The sequence below is a fragment of the Bos grunniens genome, chromosome 6 (genome assembly GCF_055505025.1).
Source record: "Bos grunniens cultivar Pamir isolate PY7600 chromosome 6, Bosgru_T2T1.0, whole genome shotgun sequence".
Taxonomy (NCBI): Eukaryota; Metazoa; Chordata; class Mammalia; order Artiodactyla; family Bovidae; genus Bos; species Bos grunniens.
The window spans coordinates 82,942,698-82,958,524 of NC_141170.1; the positions used below are offsets into that span (position 1 = coordinate 82,942,698).

The following is a 15,827-nucleotide window of genomic DNA, read 5'->3' on the forward strand; positions in this document are numbered from 1 at the left end:
CCCTGGCTCCTATGGACGGGTAAGTTTGAGAGCTTTGTTTTAAGAGCACTGACACAGTAGACTTCCCAACCTAATTTTCAGTCTTCTGAGGACAGGCGGGCATTGTGTTTAAGAACATGAACCCTGGGGCCAGGCCCCCGGGTTCCACCACATATCAGTTCCACCACATAGCTCTAGCTTTGTGTGCTTGGGCAAGTAATTTAACATCTCAGGGCCCCAGTGTAATCCATAAATTGAGGCTAATAATAATAATACAGCCTCACTGAGCTCTTGTGAGGAATAGACTTAGCTCTTAAAACAAGTTATGTCTTGGCTCATGTTAAGCACCAAAGAAGTGTTAGCCTCTTTAAAAAACCTCATATTTATACTTTGATCTGGGGCTTCCCAGGTGGCACTAGTGGTTAGGAACCCGTCTGCCAATGCAGGAGACATAAGAGACACGGGTTCGGGAAGATGCCCTGGAGGAGGGCATGACAACCCACTCCAATATTCTTGCCCGGAGAATCCCATAGAAAGAGGAGCCTGGTGGGCTACAGTCCATTGGGTCACATAGAGTTGGACACAATGGACACGACGAAGTACGAGTGCAAACTTTGGTCTGTGTTAAAGAGAAATTTATTCTGACACTTGTTAAAATGATAAGAAAGACTTCATTTAGGCTATTGCATTAGGGGTAAAGCCCATGGCAGGAGGAAAGAAAGACTGTGTTCAACTCCAAATACACAAAAATGTGTAGGGATTTATGACCAAGGAGTAGGTTTGTATGTGAATGGGGGTGGGGTGGGGGCAGGTCAGTGTATGAAAAATGATTAAGAAGAGACATCAAGGGTAGGGGGACTGTTGCTGAAGGCAACAATCTTAAAATTCAGCATTCAAAAAACTAAGATCATGGCATCTGGTCCCATTACTTCATGGAAAATAGGTGGGGAAACAACGGAAACAGTGACAGACTTTATTTTCTTGGGCTCCAAAATCAATGTGGACAGTAACTGCAGTCATGAAATTAAAAGACACTTGCTCCTTGGAAGAAAAGCTATGACAGACTTAGCATATAAAAAAGCAGAGACATCACTTTGCTGACAAAGGTCCATATAGTCAAAGCTGTGGTTTTTCCAGTAGTCATGTATGGATGTGAAAGATAGACCATAAAGAAAGCTGATCAGTCCTGAGTGTTCATTGGAAGGGCCGATGTTGAAGCTGAAACTCCAATACTTTGGCCACCTGATGCGAAGAGCTGACTCATTTGAAAAGACCCCGATGCTGGGAAAGATTGAAGGCAGGAGGAGAAGGGGACGACAGAGGATGAGACGGTTGGATGGCATCACTGACTCAATGGACATGAGTTTGAGTAAGCTCCAGGAGTTGGTGATGGACAGGGAGGCCTGGTGTGCTGCAGTCCATGAGGTCGCAAAGAGTCAGACACGACTGAGCGACTGAACTGAACTGAAAGAAAGCTGAGTGCCGAAGAATTGATACTTTTGAACTGTAGTGCTGGCAGACTCTTGAGTGTCCCTTGGATAGCAAGGAAATCAAACCAGTCAATCCTAAAGGAAATCAACTCTGAATATTCATTGGAAGGACTGATGCTGGAGCTAAGCTCCAATACTTAGCCCACCTGATGCACAGAGATGACTCACTGGAAAAGACCCTGATGCTGGGAAAGACTGAGTGTAGGAGGAGAAGGGGGTGACAGAGGATGAGATGGTTGGATGGCATCACCGACTCAATGCACCTGAGTCTGAGTGAACTTCCGGGAGATAGTGAAGGACAGGGAAGCCTGGCGTGCTGCAGTTCATAGGGTCCACAAAGAGTCAGACACGACTTAGCAACTGAACAACAACAAATTGAGAACGACCAAGACTGAGATCTAATTAAGAAATGGGCTCACAGGAGCCCAACTTGAGGTGAGTAAAGGAAAGAGTCCTTATCATCTCATCTCATTAGCAGCAGCAAATAAGAATTTTCTTACAAGACTCTCTGGGGCATTATGACTTCTTTCTGAATTGGGCATGAATTCCACAGAAGCTGATGGTATCATTAAGTCAGTTTGTTTTTAAGTCTGTTGGAGAACTGACCTTTTGACAGCAGGTCCCTTTGGCTTTTGCCTTTAAAATTGTGAACAAAGGCTTAAGCCTTGTTCCAGCAATGCAGCAAGCCTGCAGGGTAAACACTACTGACTTTTTACAGGGAAGGTAACTGAGGCCCAGAGACTGACTCGAGGCCAATCTAATTCTTGTTATAACTGAATTCTTATGAATGGTAATGCCTGGGCCCCTTCTATGCTGCCTCCTTATTATCTCTAACTCTGGAAAGAAAATGTAAAAAAAGAGGGGAAAGAAAAGTATCTTCAGAGGAGAGGGAAGTTTCTTTCTGTAAGTGGTTTGCAACTTAGCAGCAGCTTAGACGGTACTAACACCGACTACAATGGCATTCATCACTGGTCACGTTATGAAAAGCTCGACTTGTTGAAAGCTGACACCGCCACTGCTCATTCTGAAAATAGTGGGTTCCACTACTCAGCCGCGCTGCCTATTTTCATAACAGACACCCACGCTTAATAAGACGGGCAGCAGGGAATTGCAGCCCTTTGTGACTTGCTCCAAAGCTGCTCTGGCGGGAAGAGCATTGCTGCTGCTGCTGCAGATGCAAACAAAGAATGGGGAGAGGCTTGGCAGTCCTGGGCCAGCAAGATGCCAATATGCTGCAGATCATGGTGACAATCCTGTGGTAGCAATGACCTTTGCCTACTTAACGACGTCTGCGCTGCTAGAACAAGGGCTCCAGGATGTCATCAGATCTCTTTAGTGACATTAGGAAAGCGTTACAGGGACCCCGGTGTCCCTGCTTACACTCATCTGACTGCAGCCATCATTTGGATGTTCACAAAGACCCTTGGAGAACAGTGGGGTGAGAGATAAGAGACTGTTAATCCTCAAAATAAGGATAAAGAAAAAATATCATCTGGTTTCCTATTCAATCCGATTTGATTTGCTCCCTTTACTTGGAACCTTTGCCTAGATCATTTGCATTCTGAACCCAGCAGATCCTGCCAGTGCACAGCTTTAGCGGGAGGTGATTCAGTCCCAGGAAAACACCCACAGGCTAGGAAAAGCAGTTGCTGCTTCTTTCTTTAAAAAATCATACCCTCACACTAATAGCTGCCTCAAATGCACTCTTCAAAGATATCAGCTGAAAAACTGGTTCTTCCCTTCGAACTGCATCTAAAGTCAATCAGAAGGCTCAAGAGACAGGCAGTCTCTGCTGTGCGCCAAGACTTTTGTGTCCCAGACTTTGGGTTATAATGGTCATTTTAATAAAGGCACATGAGAAACAGGCTGCATCCCTTCCCCATTCAGCTTTTCTTTTGTTCCACAGTTTTTCAGAAAAACAAATGCATGGCTTGTGAGCTCATTGAATTCCATGGTAAGCAGCGCTGGACAAAAACAAAGGTGTAAAAATGAGCTTTGAAAAGCATGAAGACCACAAATATATCCTTCCTTTTTGTCAAATATGATTTGAAAAGATGACTTCTAAGTTCACAACTGATTAGAAGCACACAGTACAGCAAGCATTCCCTTACTGTTCTCTATATTCCAAACATTGTTCTGTATGTGAATTTATTTGACTCAGAACAACTCCAGGTGGATGGTCCTACTCTGAGTTCCATGTTGCAGAACTGAAAGCTGAGGCAAGGTCATGCAAGCAAGCAGTAAGAGAGAACAGATTTAAATCCAGACCATATGGCTCCAGAGTCCAAGTTGTTAACCAATTTTACACAGGAGAGAGATGGGCATTTCTTCTAGAGGCAAGCTCAATGACCTGGGCAAGAAAGAAGCGTAGCCCGACAATGAAAGAAACAAGAGAAAACTCAGAAAACATAGCCTTGAAACCATTTACTAGCTCAGGCTAATAGAGGTAGACGAGGCAACACAGAAATTCCTGCTCTTCATAATGATTTATCCAATTTGAATGCATTAAGGGTCACAGAGTTTTCTCAGAAGCTGATGAAAACTATGTACTCTTTCTAGAAAAACATATGTGTATACACACATATATGTATGTACATAATTTTAGGAAATTCATGTCTGGAAAACTTTCTAAGACTGCACATGAATATCCTTTTGTCTGAAGCCTTGGAAGAATGTTACAAAATGGCATTTACCTGCCCCAGGGTTGTTATAGAGCTTAAATAAGTTAAACACTCTGCTGGTTCTTGGAAAATAACAGATACACAATCAGAAATTATTATCATTTAAAAATATTATTTTGGAGTCATTTACCTAAGAAGGTAGAAACCATGCAATCTATTTCTAGAAAGCCAACTTAAACGTCCCAATACTTAAATAAGTTTACAATATGTTCTCCCAAATCCCTGACCAAACACCATCATTTGAAGAGGAAAGTTTTAGCTAACTTAAAAATAAACACAACAGTGAGCTCTATTCTTTTTAGATCATAGTAGGAAATGTGACCTTTTCGGGTTTTTTCTCAGCAAAGTCAAGACTCAAGCTTTAGTAACCTTCAAAAATTAACCCCTCAGTAGGTCCACTGTCCTACCTGTGAAGATAACTATCTAAAGTTACCTAAGATCATTTCTATAAATATCCAAGATACTTAAGTATCTAAGGTATCAAATATCAAAGTTGCTGTTTCAAAACCGTCTTAAAAATATTTAAACTTGAACTATTCCAGGGAAGAGTGACTAAACATTTGTTTTGCCTTTTTTTTTTAACCTTTTCCTAATCAAGCTGTCTCGTATCATTTACTCGGCTTTTGCTTTCTAGATATTTGAATCTGAATGTTTTCTCCCACAACTCAGCTTTGAAGATCTTCAGCTGCAAGCTTGTCTTAATTGGAAAGAAGGCAACAGGATCTCAGGGCTAAAGGTAGATAAACAACAAGCGGTTGAAATAAACCCAGCAGTCAATATTTGCATATTTTTTTTGTATTTGCATTTTAAACTGCTGTGATAGACAGGATCAAAGCTGCCCTCAGCCCAGTTTTCTCCAAGATCCATTAGCGCCAGGGAGAGTTACAAACCAGGATTCTCGTCTTCGCTTCGTTTGACCTTGCAGGCCTGTTGCCACCCTTCCCCCACCCACACTGGTGCGTCTCATTAAAACCTGGCCTCTGGCTCCACCCACTTCCCTTCTGGCCACGTGCCTCCCCACGTGTGGCAGCCCTGGAGGGGGCTGCTGGGCGGAGACCGCAGCTAGCAGCCAGTGGTAGGAAAGCTTACTAGTGATTTTGGCCATTTAGTTCAAGTCACACTGGGGCCTTGAATCGGACAATGAAGTGTCTGATGGCAGGATTTGTGGTGACCAGACACACATGTGAAAAGAGAGCTCTTCCCCAACTGTCAGTCAGGGCTCTTCTTAAGGCCAGTGGATTTGAGGTTCCTGCTTACCTGGGAAAGAATTCCGAGAGGAACTTATAGGTACGAAGTGGATTTATTTATCCGCCCACACACATGCGGAGTGTGGGCCTCAGAAGGCCCACTTCAGAAGGAGAGAGAATGCGAGAGTGTGCGAGAGTGCAAGAGAAGGACAGAGAGAGACAGAGAAAGAGAGAAATTAAAAATATAGCGTGGTTAGTTTTTATGGGCTGAGTAATTTCCTAGGCTAAGAAGTGGGAGGACTGTACTAATTATTTTGGGGAAGGGGCAGGGATTTCTAGGAACTGGGCCACCGCCCACTTCTTGGCCTTTTCTCTTCCGCCTCAGAACTGTCATGGTGCTGGTGGGTATGGCATTTACATGCTAATATATTACAATGAGCCTGTCATGAAACTCAAGGTTTACTGCAAGTTGAATCTTGGACCTAGCTGGTTCTAACCTGTCTTTGTCATGTCTCTATGGCCATGTCATTCTTTCAAAGGTCATGCCCTGCTCCCTTTCCTCTTGTTTCATCCTCTCTTAGAGAACAAGGTGGGGAGGAGGGAGAAAGCCAAGTGAGGAAGCTGATGGATCCCTCGCAGCACAGACCTTCTGCTGTTGACCTGCATGTCTGGGACAGTCTGGGATACTCTGCTCTTTTTTTTTTTCTTCAAATGGTTAGTCTTTATTTATTTTTGGCTGCACTGCACTGCAAGGTCTTAGTTCCCTAACCAGGGACGGAACCTGTGCCCCCTTCAGTGGAAGCACAGAGCCCTAACCACAGGACTTCAAGAGAATTCCCATGGGTGTTCTGCTTTTGAGAAGGAGTAGTTTCCTTGTTGGGAGAAGGCAATGGCAACCCACTCCAGTACTCTTGCCTGGCAAATCCCATGGACAGAGGAGCCTGGTAGGCTGCAGTCTATGGAGTCTCTAGGAGTCGGACACGACTGAGCAACTTCACTTTCACTTTCATGCATTGGAGAAGGAAATGGCAACCTACTCCAGTGTTCTTGCCTGGAGAATCCCAGGGACGGGGAAGCCTGGTGGGATGCCATCTCTGGGGTGGAACAGAGTCAGACATGACTGAAGCGACTTAGCAGTAGCAGCAGCAGCAGTTTCCTTGTTGAGTTCAGAATCTGCTTTGGGTGAAGTCTGAGTTGTGATTAGCCAAAAAGATGAACCAACCTGTCACTCTCCTGCATTATAGTCTGTAAAGTCCTAAGTTAGGCCTCACTGAGGTCCTTAAAATTTTTGATTTTGCCCTTCAGAAGATTTCAGTCCATTTGAGGAGACAAGACAAATTCAATCCAGAGCTATAAATGAGCAAGCTAGTCTATGATTAAGTGATTAATGATATAGTAATAAACCAGAGTTTATAGAAGTTTAAGTCAGGGGAGGGGCCCATACTTCTTCAGCTGACACTTCCTGGTACAATTCCTCTGTCTGCTAGAAAAAATTACTTGTGTAAGTCTGAAGAAAACTGAAAGTAAGAGAAAGTGAGCAAGTAAGAGTAAAAAAATAAATATATAAAATAAGTCACACTTTAAGTCACAATGAGACAACTAGAAAGTATTTCTATATCCATTCACTCATTTAATAAGCTGAGTACCTTCTTGATGCTGGATATTCAGATATAAATAAGATACATTGATCTTTTTTGAGGAGCTCACAGTTCCTGTAAATCGTTAATTTCAATACAACATAAATGTTGGGGAAAAAACAAAAGCAAATGTACTGTGAAAGCACAGAGGTCTCATTATTTCATTTGGTTACAGAGTCGAGGAGCTGCAGTTTTGTAAGATATATTTAATACGATCGGGAGGATGTAGACATTGATCTATGGTAGGTGTTCTTACTTTGCACTACTGATGTTTTGGACCAGATAACCCTTTGTGGGGAGGGACAGAGGAATGACGGTCCTGTGCCTGTACCCTAATGGCACCTCCACCTCCTTTTAGTGATAATAAAAAATGTCTCCAGACATTGCCAAATGTCTCCTGGGAGGCAAAACTGTCCCCAGTTGAGAACCTCTGATCTAGGAGACAAATGTATCCACTTGGATAGAAAGCAGCATCTTCAGAATGAATACCATGAGTAGATGTGACAGCCTTTGAATTTACTCCAGGTACATATGAATTAATGATACAGTTTTCTGCTTTCAGGTCAAACATAGTGTTCTTCATATTCTACCTGTGAGATGCAAATTTTTTTGAGAATGCAAATTAATACAACATTTTTGGCACTATTTATCAAAGATACAAGGTCAAATACACTTTGACTCAACAATTTCACCTTAGGTACTTATGAGTAAAATACATGTACTAATTGATACATGTACTCTAAATATCCATTAATAGGGAGCAGGTTAGTTACAAAATTTATGGCATGTCCATCTAAGTTCAACTAGGTGAAAGTTGCTCAGTTGTGTCTGACTCTTTGTGACCCCATGGACTATATAGTCCATGGATTTCTCCAGGCCAGAATACTGGAGTGGGTAGCCTTTCCCTTCGCCAGAGAATCTTCCCAACCCAGGGATCAAACTGAGGTCTCCCGCACTGCGGAAGGATTCTTTACTAGCTGAGCCACAAGGGAAACCCAAGAATACTGGAGTGGGTAGCCTATCCCTTCTCCAGAGGATCTTCCAACGTAGGAATCGAATTGGGGTCTCCTGCATTGCAGGCAGATTCTTTGCTATATAAGCAGTCAGATTTAATAATGAGGAAACTTTTATATATTGATATGGAATGCTGCTGCTGCTAAGTCGCTTCAGTTGTGTCTGACTCTGTGCGATCCCATAGATGGCAGCCCACCAGGCTCCCCCGTCTCTGGGATTCTCCAGGCAAGAACACTGGAGTGGGTTGCCACTTCCTTCTCCAATGCATGAAAGTGAAAAGTGAAAGTGAAGTCGCTCAGTCGTGTCCGACTCTTATCGACCCCATGGACTGCAGCCTACCAGGCTCCACAGTCCATGGGATTTTCCAGGCAAGAGTACTGGAGTAGGGTGCCATTGCCTTCTCCAATGATATGGAATAGTCCAAAACATATTGTTAGGAAAAACAACAAGTAAGACAAAAACATAATGATAGTTAAAAAAAAAAAATCCCTAAGATACAGAGCAGTATGTTTCCAATGCTACTAACTATATTAGAAAGGGAAAAATGAGTAGCTTTTGCTTGTGTATACATAAAATATTTCTGCAAGGATAAATAAGAAATTGTTTTCAGAGGAGGGGAACTGGGTGTCTAGGGGAATACGATGGGTGGAAGACTTCATTCATATTCTTTGGTACTTTTAAAATTTTAAGTTATATGAATGTACACATATTAAAAAATAATTAAAAATTTAAAAGCTCGTGCTCCCCTCCTAGGCAAAACTGAGAAAAATCTGCACCCTGAATCTTTTCTATCAGTGTTGATGGATTTGTGCTGATCTATCCTTTCACACTCTTTCCATCTACTCTTTGTTCTGTAAGGAGATCAGTCTGGAATGCAACCAGTTAAAAAGAAGCCATAATTTCCGTATCCATCTTGGTTATCTACAAGCTCCAAGCTAGGCGATATAATTATTTTTCAAAGTCAACAGCTGAGAAATGCTTTTTAAAGCGATGTCTGTTGGGCCACAAAATAAAGTTTACTTAAGATTCTTTTCCCAGACTCTCTGACTCCTGTTTATCAGTTGATTTCCTTTTTTTCCCTCCCTCCTTTCCTATTCCTGGTAGCTTGAGCAGTTGGTCCTCAATAAATCCAAGAATGGCCTAAAGCCAGACTCTGGGAAACTGGGTCAAAACATCAATGAGAATGATTAAAATTATTTTGTTTATATTTTGAGAATTGACTAAATATTAAGATATACAGTTTAGAAAACATATTTTAATTGCCAGTTATCAAATCCACCTCTTGTGTCTCTACCAGGCTTAACTGAATTTATCATGTCTCACAACAGTGCAGTACCATACTACTTGGTCTCATTTAGCCAATTCTGAAAACGTACCCTCCACTTGCTGCCCGTGTTATCTTCCTAAAACAAACATACACTATGTCACTTCTCTGTTCAAAACAATTTTAATGGTTCTCCATTGCCTATAAAATAAGATACATGCTCCTTAACACAGTTTAAAAAATGTCCATCACTATCTGATCCGGTTGTCTTTTAATAGTGACATCCTCTCTCATCATCTGTCAGACCTTGTATGTTGCTTACTCTTCTTTCAACAAGCTTCAGAGAGGGTTATTATCTTTATTTTACAGATGAGAAAACTGGCTCAGAGAAATCCAGCTCACCAAAGTTGCAAATTCAGTAAGTGGAATAGTTGGAATTCTAATCCTGGTGAGTCTGAACCCACACTCTACTGCTTCCAAAAGCACAAAATGAGGTAAAAATGAATTCATGATGTATGCATATTAAAGACAGCAAGAAGGGTAAATATGCATAGCTTTTTGGAATTATAATGTCTCCCTGGGACCTTTTCTGATTGTCCTGTCTCTCATCTCCTGTAGTTAACTGTTGTACCAATGGCACTTCTTACCTCACCCTTTGTGCTCCAGGCAGAGGGCACAACTAGTACAAAGGTGGGAACTTGCGGGTAAGGGTGAGAGCTCAGCGTGGCAGCTGGAGCTGAACAGGAGGGCAAGGGAGTGAAAGCAGGTGAAGGGACAGCACAGGGCTTCTGAATGCCTTTGCTCAGGTATTGGCTTCCCAATGAGGTCCTCCAGACCAGCCCATTATTAAATTGCCAATCTCTGATTTCCACTCTCTGTTACTTCTGAAGTCCTACTAAGCTTATGTATAATTCTACTTCTGAGAAGTGAGCCTAAAGAAGCAAACAAAACAACGTGCAAGTGTTGGTGAACAATGACATTCATTGGAGGGTTACACAGCAGGAGCTCTCTAAATAACCTCCATCCAGCTAAAGAGCTTTCCATTCTCAATGTAGGCTTTACTGGTGAGAATCGTGACTCATGGAACCTTCACAGAAGGTAGCCCCTTCTCTGGTGGTCCTGCCCAATTCTGTTTCTATCACTTACATTGTATCAAAACCAAGAGTCAGTGGCTCTTCCTAAACTTGCTCATGTCAATTGCTTGTGTTTTCACCACCACATCATTTGACTACTGTATTGCATAAAAAAGGATAAAACTTGATAACAAAAGTGTTTTTGCTTCTTGGAAACCAAGGTGAATGCTTTGGTAAGACTTGACAAAGGTAGGTCACTAAAAAAAAAAAAAAGGAGTGATCAAATTAGGAATGGGTAAGATGGCTATAAAAGGGGAAAATAACAACATTTAGTATTAGTATTCTTATTCTTAATTAGAAATTCTTTGCTTTACTCTAATAAAACTGAAGTAGAAAAGTATCAAAGAGTCCATTATGAGTTTATATAAGAAAAAGGATACAAAACTCAAACTAGTGGTTCCATCTGCCCTGTGTCAAATGGCTAGTGAATGATGAAAATTGAAATGTTTTATGTTGGAAGGAAAATAATAAGAATATACATATCATTTCATAATTTCTTATGTTCTCTAGTTTTGATCAATTATATCAGTAAGCTGTGATGCTATAGGCTATAAGAAATTTATATCTAATGTAATATGTAGAGAAAACACATATACAGAAAAAATATAGAAGGAAATATAGAAAATATTAGTGTGCGATATATGGTAGTTTTATGGATGACTTAAAAAATTTTATTCTTTTGTACTTTTAAAACCCTGTAGTCTTATTTCCACTGTGTAAAACTTAGTAAAAAATGTAAAGAATGGAAAAATATTATTACTGCCAAATCAAACTCCAGAACCCTGAGGTTTCCTATTTTATAACCCAGGTGAAAACTCTGGGTTCCCCATTGCTAAGGGTATCAGTAAGAAGGATGTTTTTCTCTAACATTGCACTTTCAGATCTTATTTTCTCTCGATTCACTTTGGATTTTCAGATGTTACACCAGCTCTTTACTTTGTCTAACTAAATCAGTTCTGCCCTCTAGTCCTAAGTATACAATGAGACTCCACTGGATACCTGAGAAGAAATCTGGGGTTAAACCTGCCTCATTGAGGTAGTTGCTGCCTTAAAGGTTTACAATCACCCTGATGTTTCTGGTTCAACAGCATTAACATGCCTTTTCTAGGAGTTATCACTGCTCTTCATCAGCCCTTGGCATTCTTTCCATTCTGGCCTGCAGTCAGTCTCTAGCTTCTGGTTTAAGCCGTTGAAAAGGCACAGCCATTTCTCTCTCTTACTGCTTGTTTTAAGACATATTATATATCCTCTTTTTGTTTGTTAATATCTTTAAGTTCTACATGAATTTGACTCTGCCCTTGAATGATAAGAGAAGATTTCAACTGTAGTGGGGAGGAATTCAGAAGAATCCACAAAAAGAAGACACAGACATGGGGAAAATATACTAGTTGTTCAAGGAAGAGTAGGTTGTCCTGAAAATTCAAATATAGTGTACTCATAAGCAGGAGTATCACTAAACATGTTTACCAGTTAATACATGCCTACGTGTGCCTGACTTATCGGATGCAAGGCTATGTATAAAACAACCAATACTGGTATGTAGTTACATAAAAATGGCTATGGGGAGCCAAAAGCTGATACCATACATCAGGTGAGACTGGAAAGCCTTTATTGGCTTTGTTAACAAATTTGGGTTTCTTCAGTGGGCAGTATAAAGCTACTAGAGCTTTTCCAACAGGCCAGTGAGACAGTTAGAAAGTTTACAAATGAAGCGGATTTCAAATTACACTGACTAGTAGAAAAGAATCCAGTGAGGGAGATCAGTTACAAGGCTACTGCCACCTAAAAAGGTAGGGAGAGTCCATCAATGTTGTTAATATAAAGAATATAAAAAGAAAAGAGATAAGAAAACTAGGGCAGAGGTGCCATGTGGGAGGGAAGCAAGGCTAGGGAGGAATCAAAGATGATTCCAAGATTTCAAATCAGAGTGACTGGGAGGATGTTGGGAAGGTTGACAAGATGATTAAAGAACAGGGAAGCACATGTACACATAGCTATATTTAAAATGGATAACCAACAAGAACCTACTGTATAACACAGGGAACTCCGCTCAGTATTATGTAACAACCTAAATGAGAAAAGAATTGGAAAAAGAATAGATACATGTAAATGTATAACTGAGTCACTTTGCTGTACATCTGAAACCATGACAGCACTGTTAATCAACTACATTCCAGTATAAAATAAAAACTTTTTAAAAAATAAAGAAGCTCTAACCTGAAGAAAAAAAAAGAAACTGAACAAGGACCAAAGCTGGACTGGAAGACTTTTAATGGGTGTCTGTGTGAAAGCTGGCAAATGGCATGAATGGGGTTACTCCTCTTCACTGCTCTTGCACTGCTCTGTCTGTCTGTGCCTCTTAACTCCAAATAAACATATAACCCAATAAAAACAGTGCACTTAATATACAGCTTCTCTTTCCAATGACATTGGTCCTGTGTATTCCTTTTTATATAGAAATTATGGAGCCACTACTAAGATACCTAAGTGATGAATGATGGGAATAGCAGGCCTACAAGCAGTGCTGGGCTGGATCTCCATAATCAGCAGCTCTATCAGTAACATCATGTAGCTTGAAACTGGCCATGGTGGGAGTATTTACAGAATACTGTAATACTGGCAACACAGAAACTGCCAAACTATAAACAAAGGGCTGTTTTTCTCCTAGAGAGCCAGTTATTAAATATGTATACCTGTCTTGAGAAATTGGCTATGAAAGCAAGAAAAATAGTGAAATTTTATATATGCTCTTGAATGATTGTAAGGCAACATTTAAGAATATCAGTTGGAAGGAGAAAAGGTAGAAGCATATAGTGTTGAGGTATGCTTGATATACCTGCTATCAAGGTTCAGGCAAGGTGGGATGGCAGAATTTATTCCCACTTAGAAGGAATTTCTAAATATTTCTAAGTTAGCTATTGTTTCCTTGAAGGAAAAGCTTTTGATTTTTAAAACAATATTTAATACTCTGGCATAAATATATTTTTCAAAGATGACCACTGTAGGCAATTCCTGCTTCTTATCCTTCCTGTAGCAGTTATCCTGCTGGATTTCCTCTACAAGTCTGGTGAATTATTCAACTGTGCAATAATGACTTTTCTTCAGCAGGCTAGCATACTTAATATGTGAGTGTTAGTCATTCAGTCATGTCTGATTCTTTGTGACCCCATGGAATATAGCCTGCCGGGCTCCTCTGTCCATAGAATTCTCCAGGCAAGAATTGGTAGCCATTTCCTTCTCCAGGGGATCTTCCTGACCCAGGGATTGAACCTGAGTTTCCTGCATTACAGGCAGATTCTTTACTGTCTGAGTCACCAGGGAAGCCCAATATGTAAAACAGTTATTTAAAAAGATAGTAATTCATCTCAAAGTTATATTACTAAACTTCTCTTTTAGGGCACCTTTCTGGAACTAGGTCTGTGTTAAAACATCTACCCCATCCCTCTACAACCCCATCTGCCTGGTCTTTCTCCTCCCTCCTACAAACAGCTAATGTAGTTTGTATTCACTCATTTCATAATTATTTCTAAGGCTTAATCCCTCAACTGTGAAATTTATTACAGAAATTATTAACCAGAGCAGACAGGATACAATAGGTTATTATGCCTAAATGACATTTTGTTTGGATTAAGGTTAAGATCTATGGTCCATGGCTGCTGCTGTTGCTGCTAAGTCGCTTCAGTCGTGTCCGACTCTGTGTGACCCCATAGATGGCAGCCCACCAGGCTTCCCTGTCCCTGGGATTCTCCAGGCAAGAACACTGGAGTGGGTTGCCATTTCCTTCTCCAAGGCATGAAAGTGAAAAGTGAAAGTCAGGTTACTCAGTCGTGGTCCATGGTTAAGATCCCCATTATTTAGAACCATATTTTCCCATACAGGACAAAATACAGTTCTTCAAGCCTCCGTAAGTATTAGAAAAAACTATAGATTGAGTGACAGAGATTCCCATGTAATTTTCAAGACAATGATGGCTGTGCTGTGCTGTGCTTAGTCACTCAGCCATGTTTGATTCTTTGCGACCCTATGGACTGTAGCCCACCAGGGCTTCTGTCCACGGGATTCTCCAGGCAAAAATACTAGAGTGGGTTGCCATGCCCTCCCCCAGGGGATCTTCCCAAACCAGGAATCGAACCTAGGACTCCTGTATTACAGGTGGATTCTTTACCATCTGAGCCACCAGGGAAGCCCAAGAATACTGGAGTGGGTAGCCTGTCCCTTCTCCAGGGGATCTTCCTGACCTAGGAATTGAAACGGGGGCTCCTGCATTGCAGGCAGATTCTTTACCAGCTGAGCTACCTGGGAAGCCCTAAGGAAATGATTAGGCATTATCAAAGAATCCAATCTCTTGTTCTGTGGTTTAATACATAATTGGTGCTCAAAAATATTTGTGGAGTGACAGGAGTATTTTTCTGTAGCAGTAGAGTTCTCATTGCACTAAGTTTTAAATCAAATATTTGAGGAACTTAGGCAATACATGTCCCTTTCATTTAAAATTCTATTGTATAACTGTCAGCCTAATTTAACCAACTAATAGCATGTAAAGCTTGAGTATTTATTCTTAGCTTGAGTATTTTTACTTCTCTGGGGGGAAAATATTATGAGACCTATTGATTAATTACTATTTTAAAATTACCAAAGCAGAATACATAGTGACATGAAAAAGTATAAAGGAAGTGAGGAAAGGGATGTGGTAAATTGATGTACAAAAGGACAACAGGAGTGGGGAAAAAAGAGAGATAAAAGGCTTCACTTTATCTGCTGGTCTTAGTACAGTTTCTCAGGGGTGAAGAAAGTGGCTTCACATTGATACCCTCTGGGGCCTATATCAAATCTGGTGACTAAGTCATTCTCCCTGCAATCTGCTTTGATACTAAGAAAACAAAGTTCAGTTAACTAGAATCAAATTAGCTTATCAAAGTTGCCAGACAAATGCAGACCCCACTGTGTTTGGAAATACAAATGGTTCATCTATTTGTTACTCTTTCAAACATATTTTTTCTTATATGTAATTCATCGTATCTGGCATTTTAACCTTTTCATTTGCTATGGCACCTCTCCTATAAATCTCATGCTTAGAGATACACATAGAAGAAACAATACCTCATCACACATATCGCTAAAAGCCAAACGATGGCAGAAAACAAGGTGCAAAATGATGCAGAAGTTGGAACGTGGCACAGCAGAGAAGGATTAGAGTGCATGGGAAAGGCAGCAACTGAGGGAGAAGGCAACCATCTCAGGCTGCCATGTTCAAGGACAGCTACAGTGGGAAGTCTGTGAATCAGGAGGATTTGACAATACAAATTCAGCACGTCACACTAAGGGAAGATGAGTATTGTTTGGAAGCACGTACACTCCATCATATAGGTTAGCGATGTGTTACGATATGGAAACGTATTTACTGAGCACGTACTATGCTCCAGGTGTTCTCGTGTCCTAAAG

General features: G+C 40.9%; 1 protein-coding gene and 1 long non-coding RNA gene across 3 annotated transcripts in view; one reads left to right on the forward strand and one right to left on the reverse strand.

Annotated features, from left to right (window-relative positions):
* GPRIN3 (GPRIN family member 3) overlaps positions 1–15,827 on the reverse strand; it is a 77,356-nt gene that overhangs the window by 15,194 nt on the left and 46,335 nt on the right. The gene's annotated exons all lie outside the window — the stretch shown is intronic.
* The window catches only part of LOC147370954 (uncharacterized), a 55,410-nt gene continuing 44,875 nt past the window's right edge, over positions 5,293–15,827 (forward strand). The window contains exons 1-2 of the long non-coding RNA XR_015166237.1: positions 5,293–5,437; positions 9,622–9,700. This is a non-coding gene — a long non-coding RNA (uncharacterized LOC147370954). The remainder of the gene's footprint in view (positions 5,438–9,621; positions 9,701–15,827) is intronic.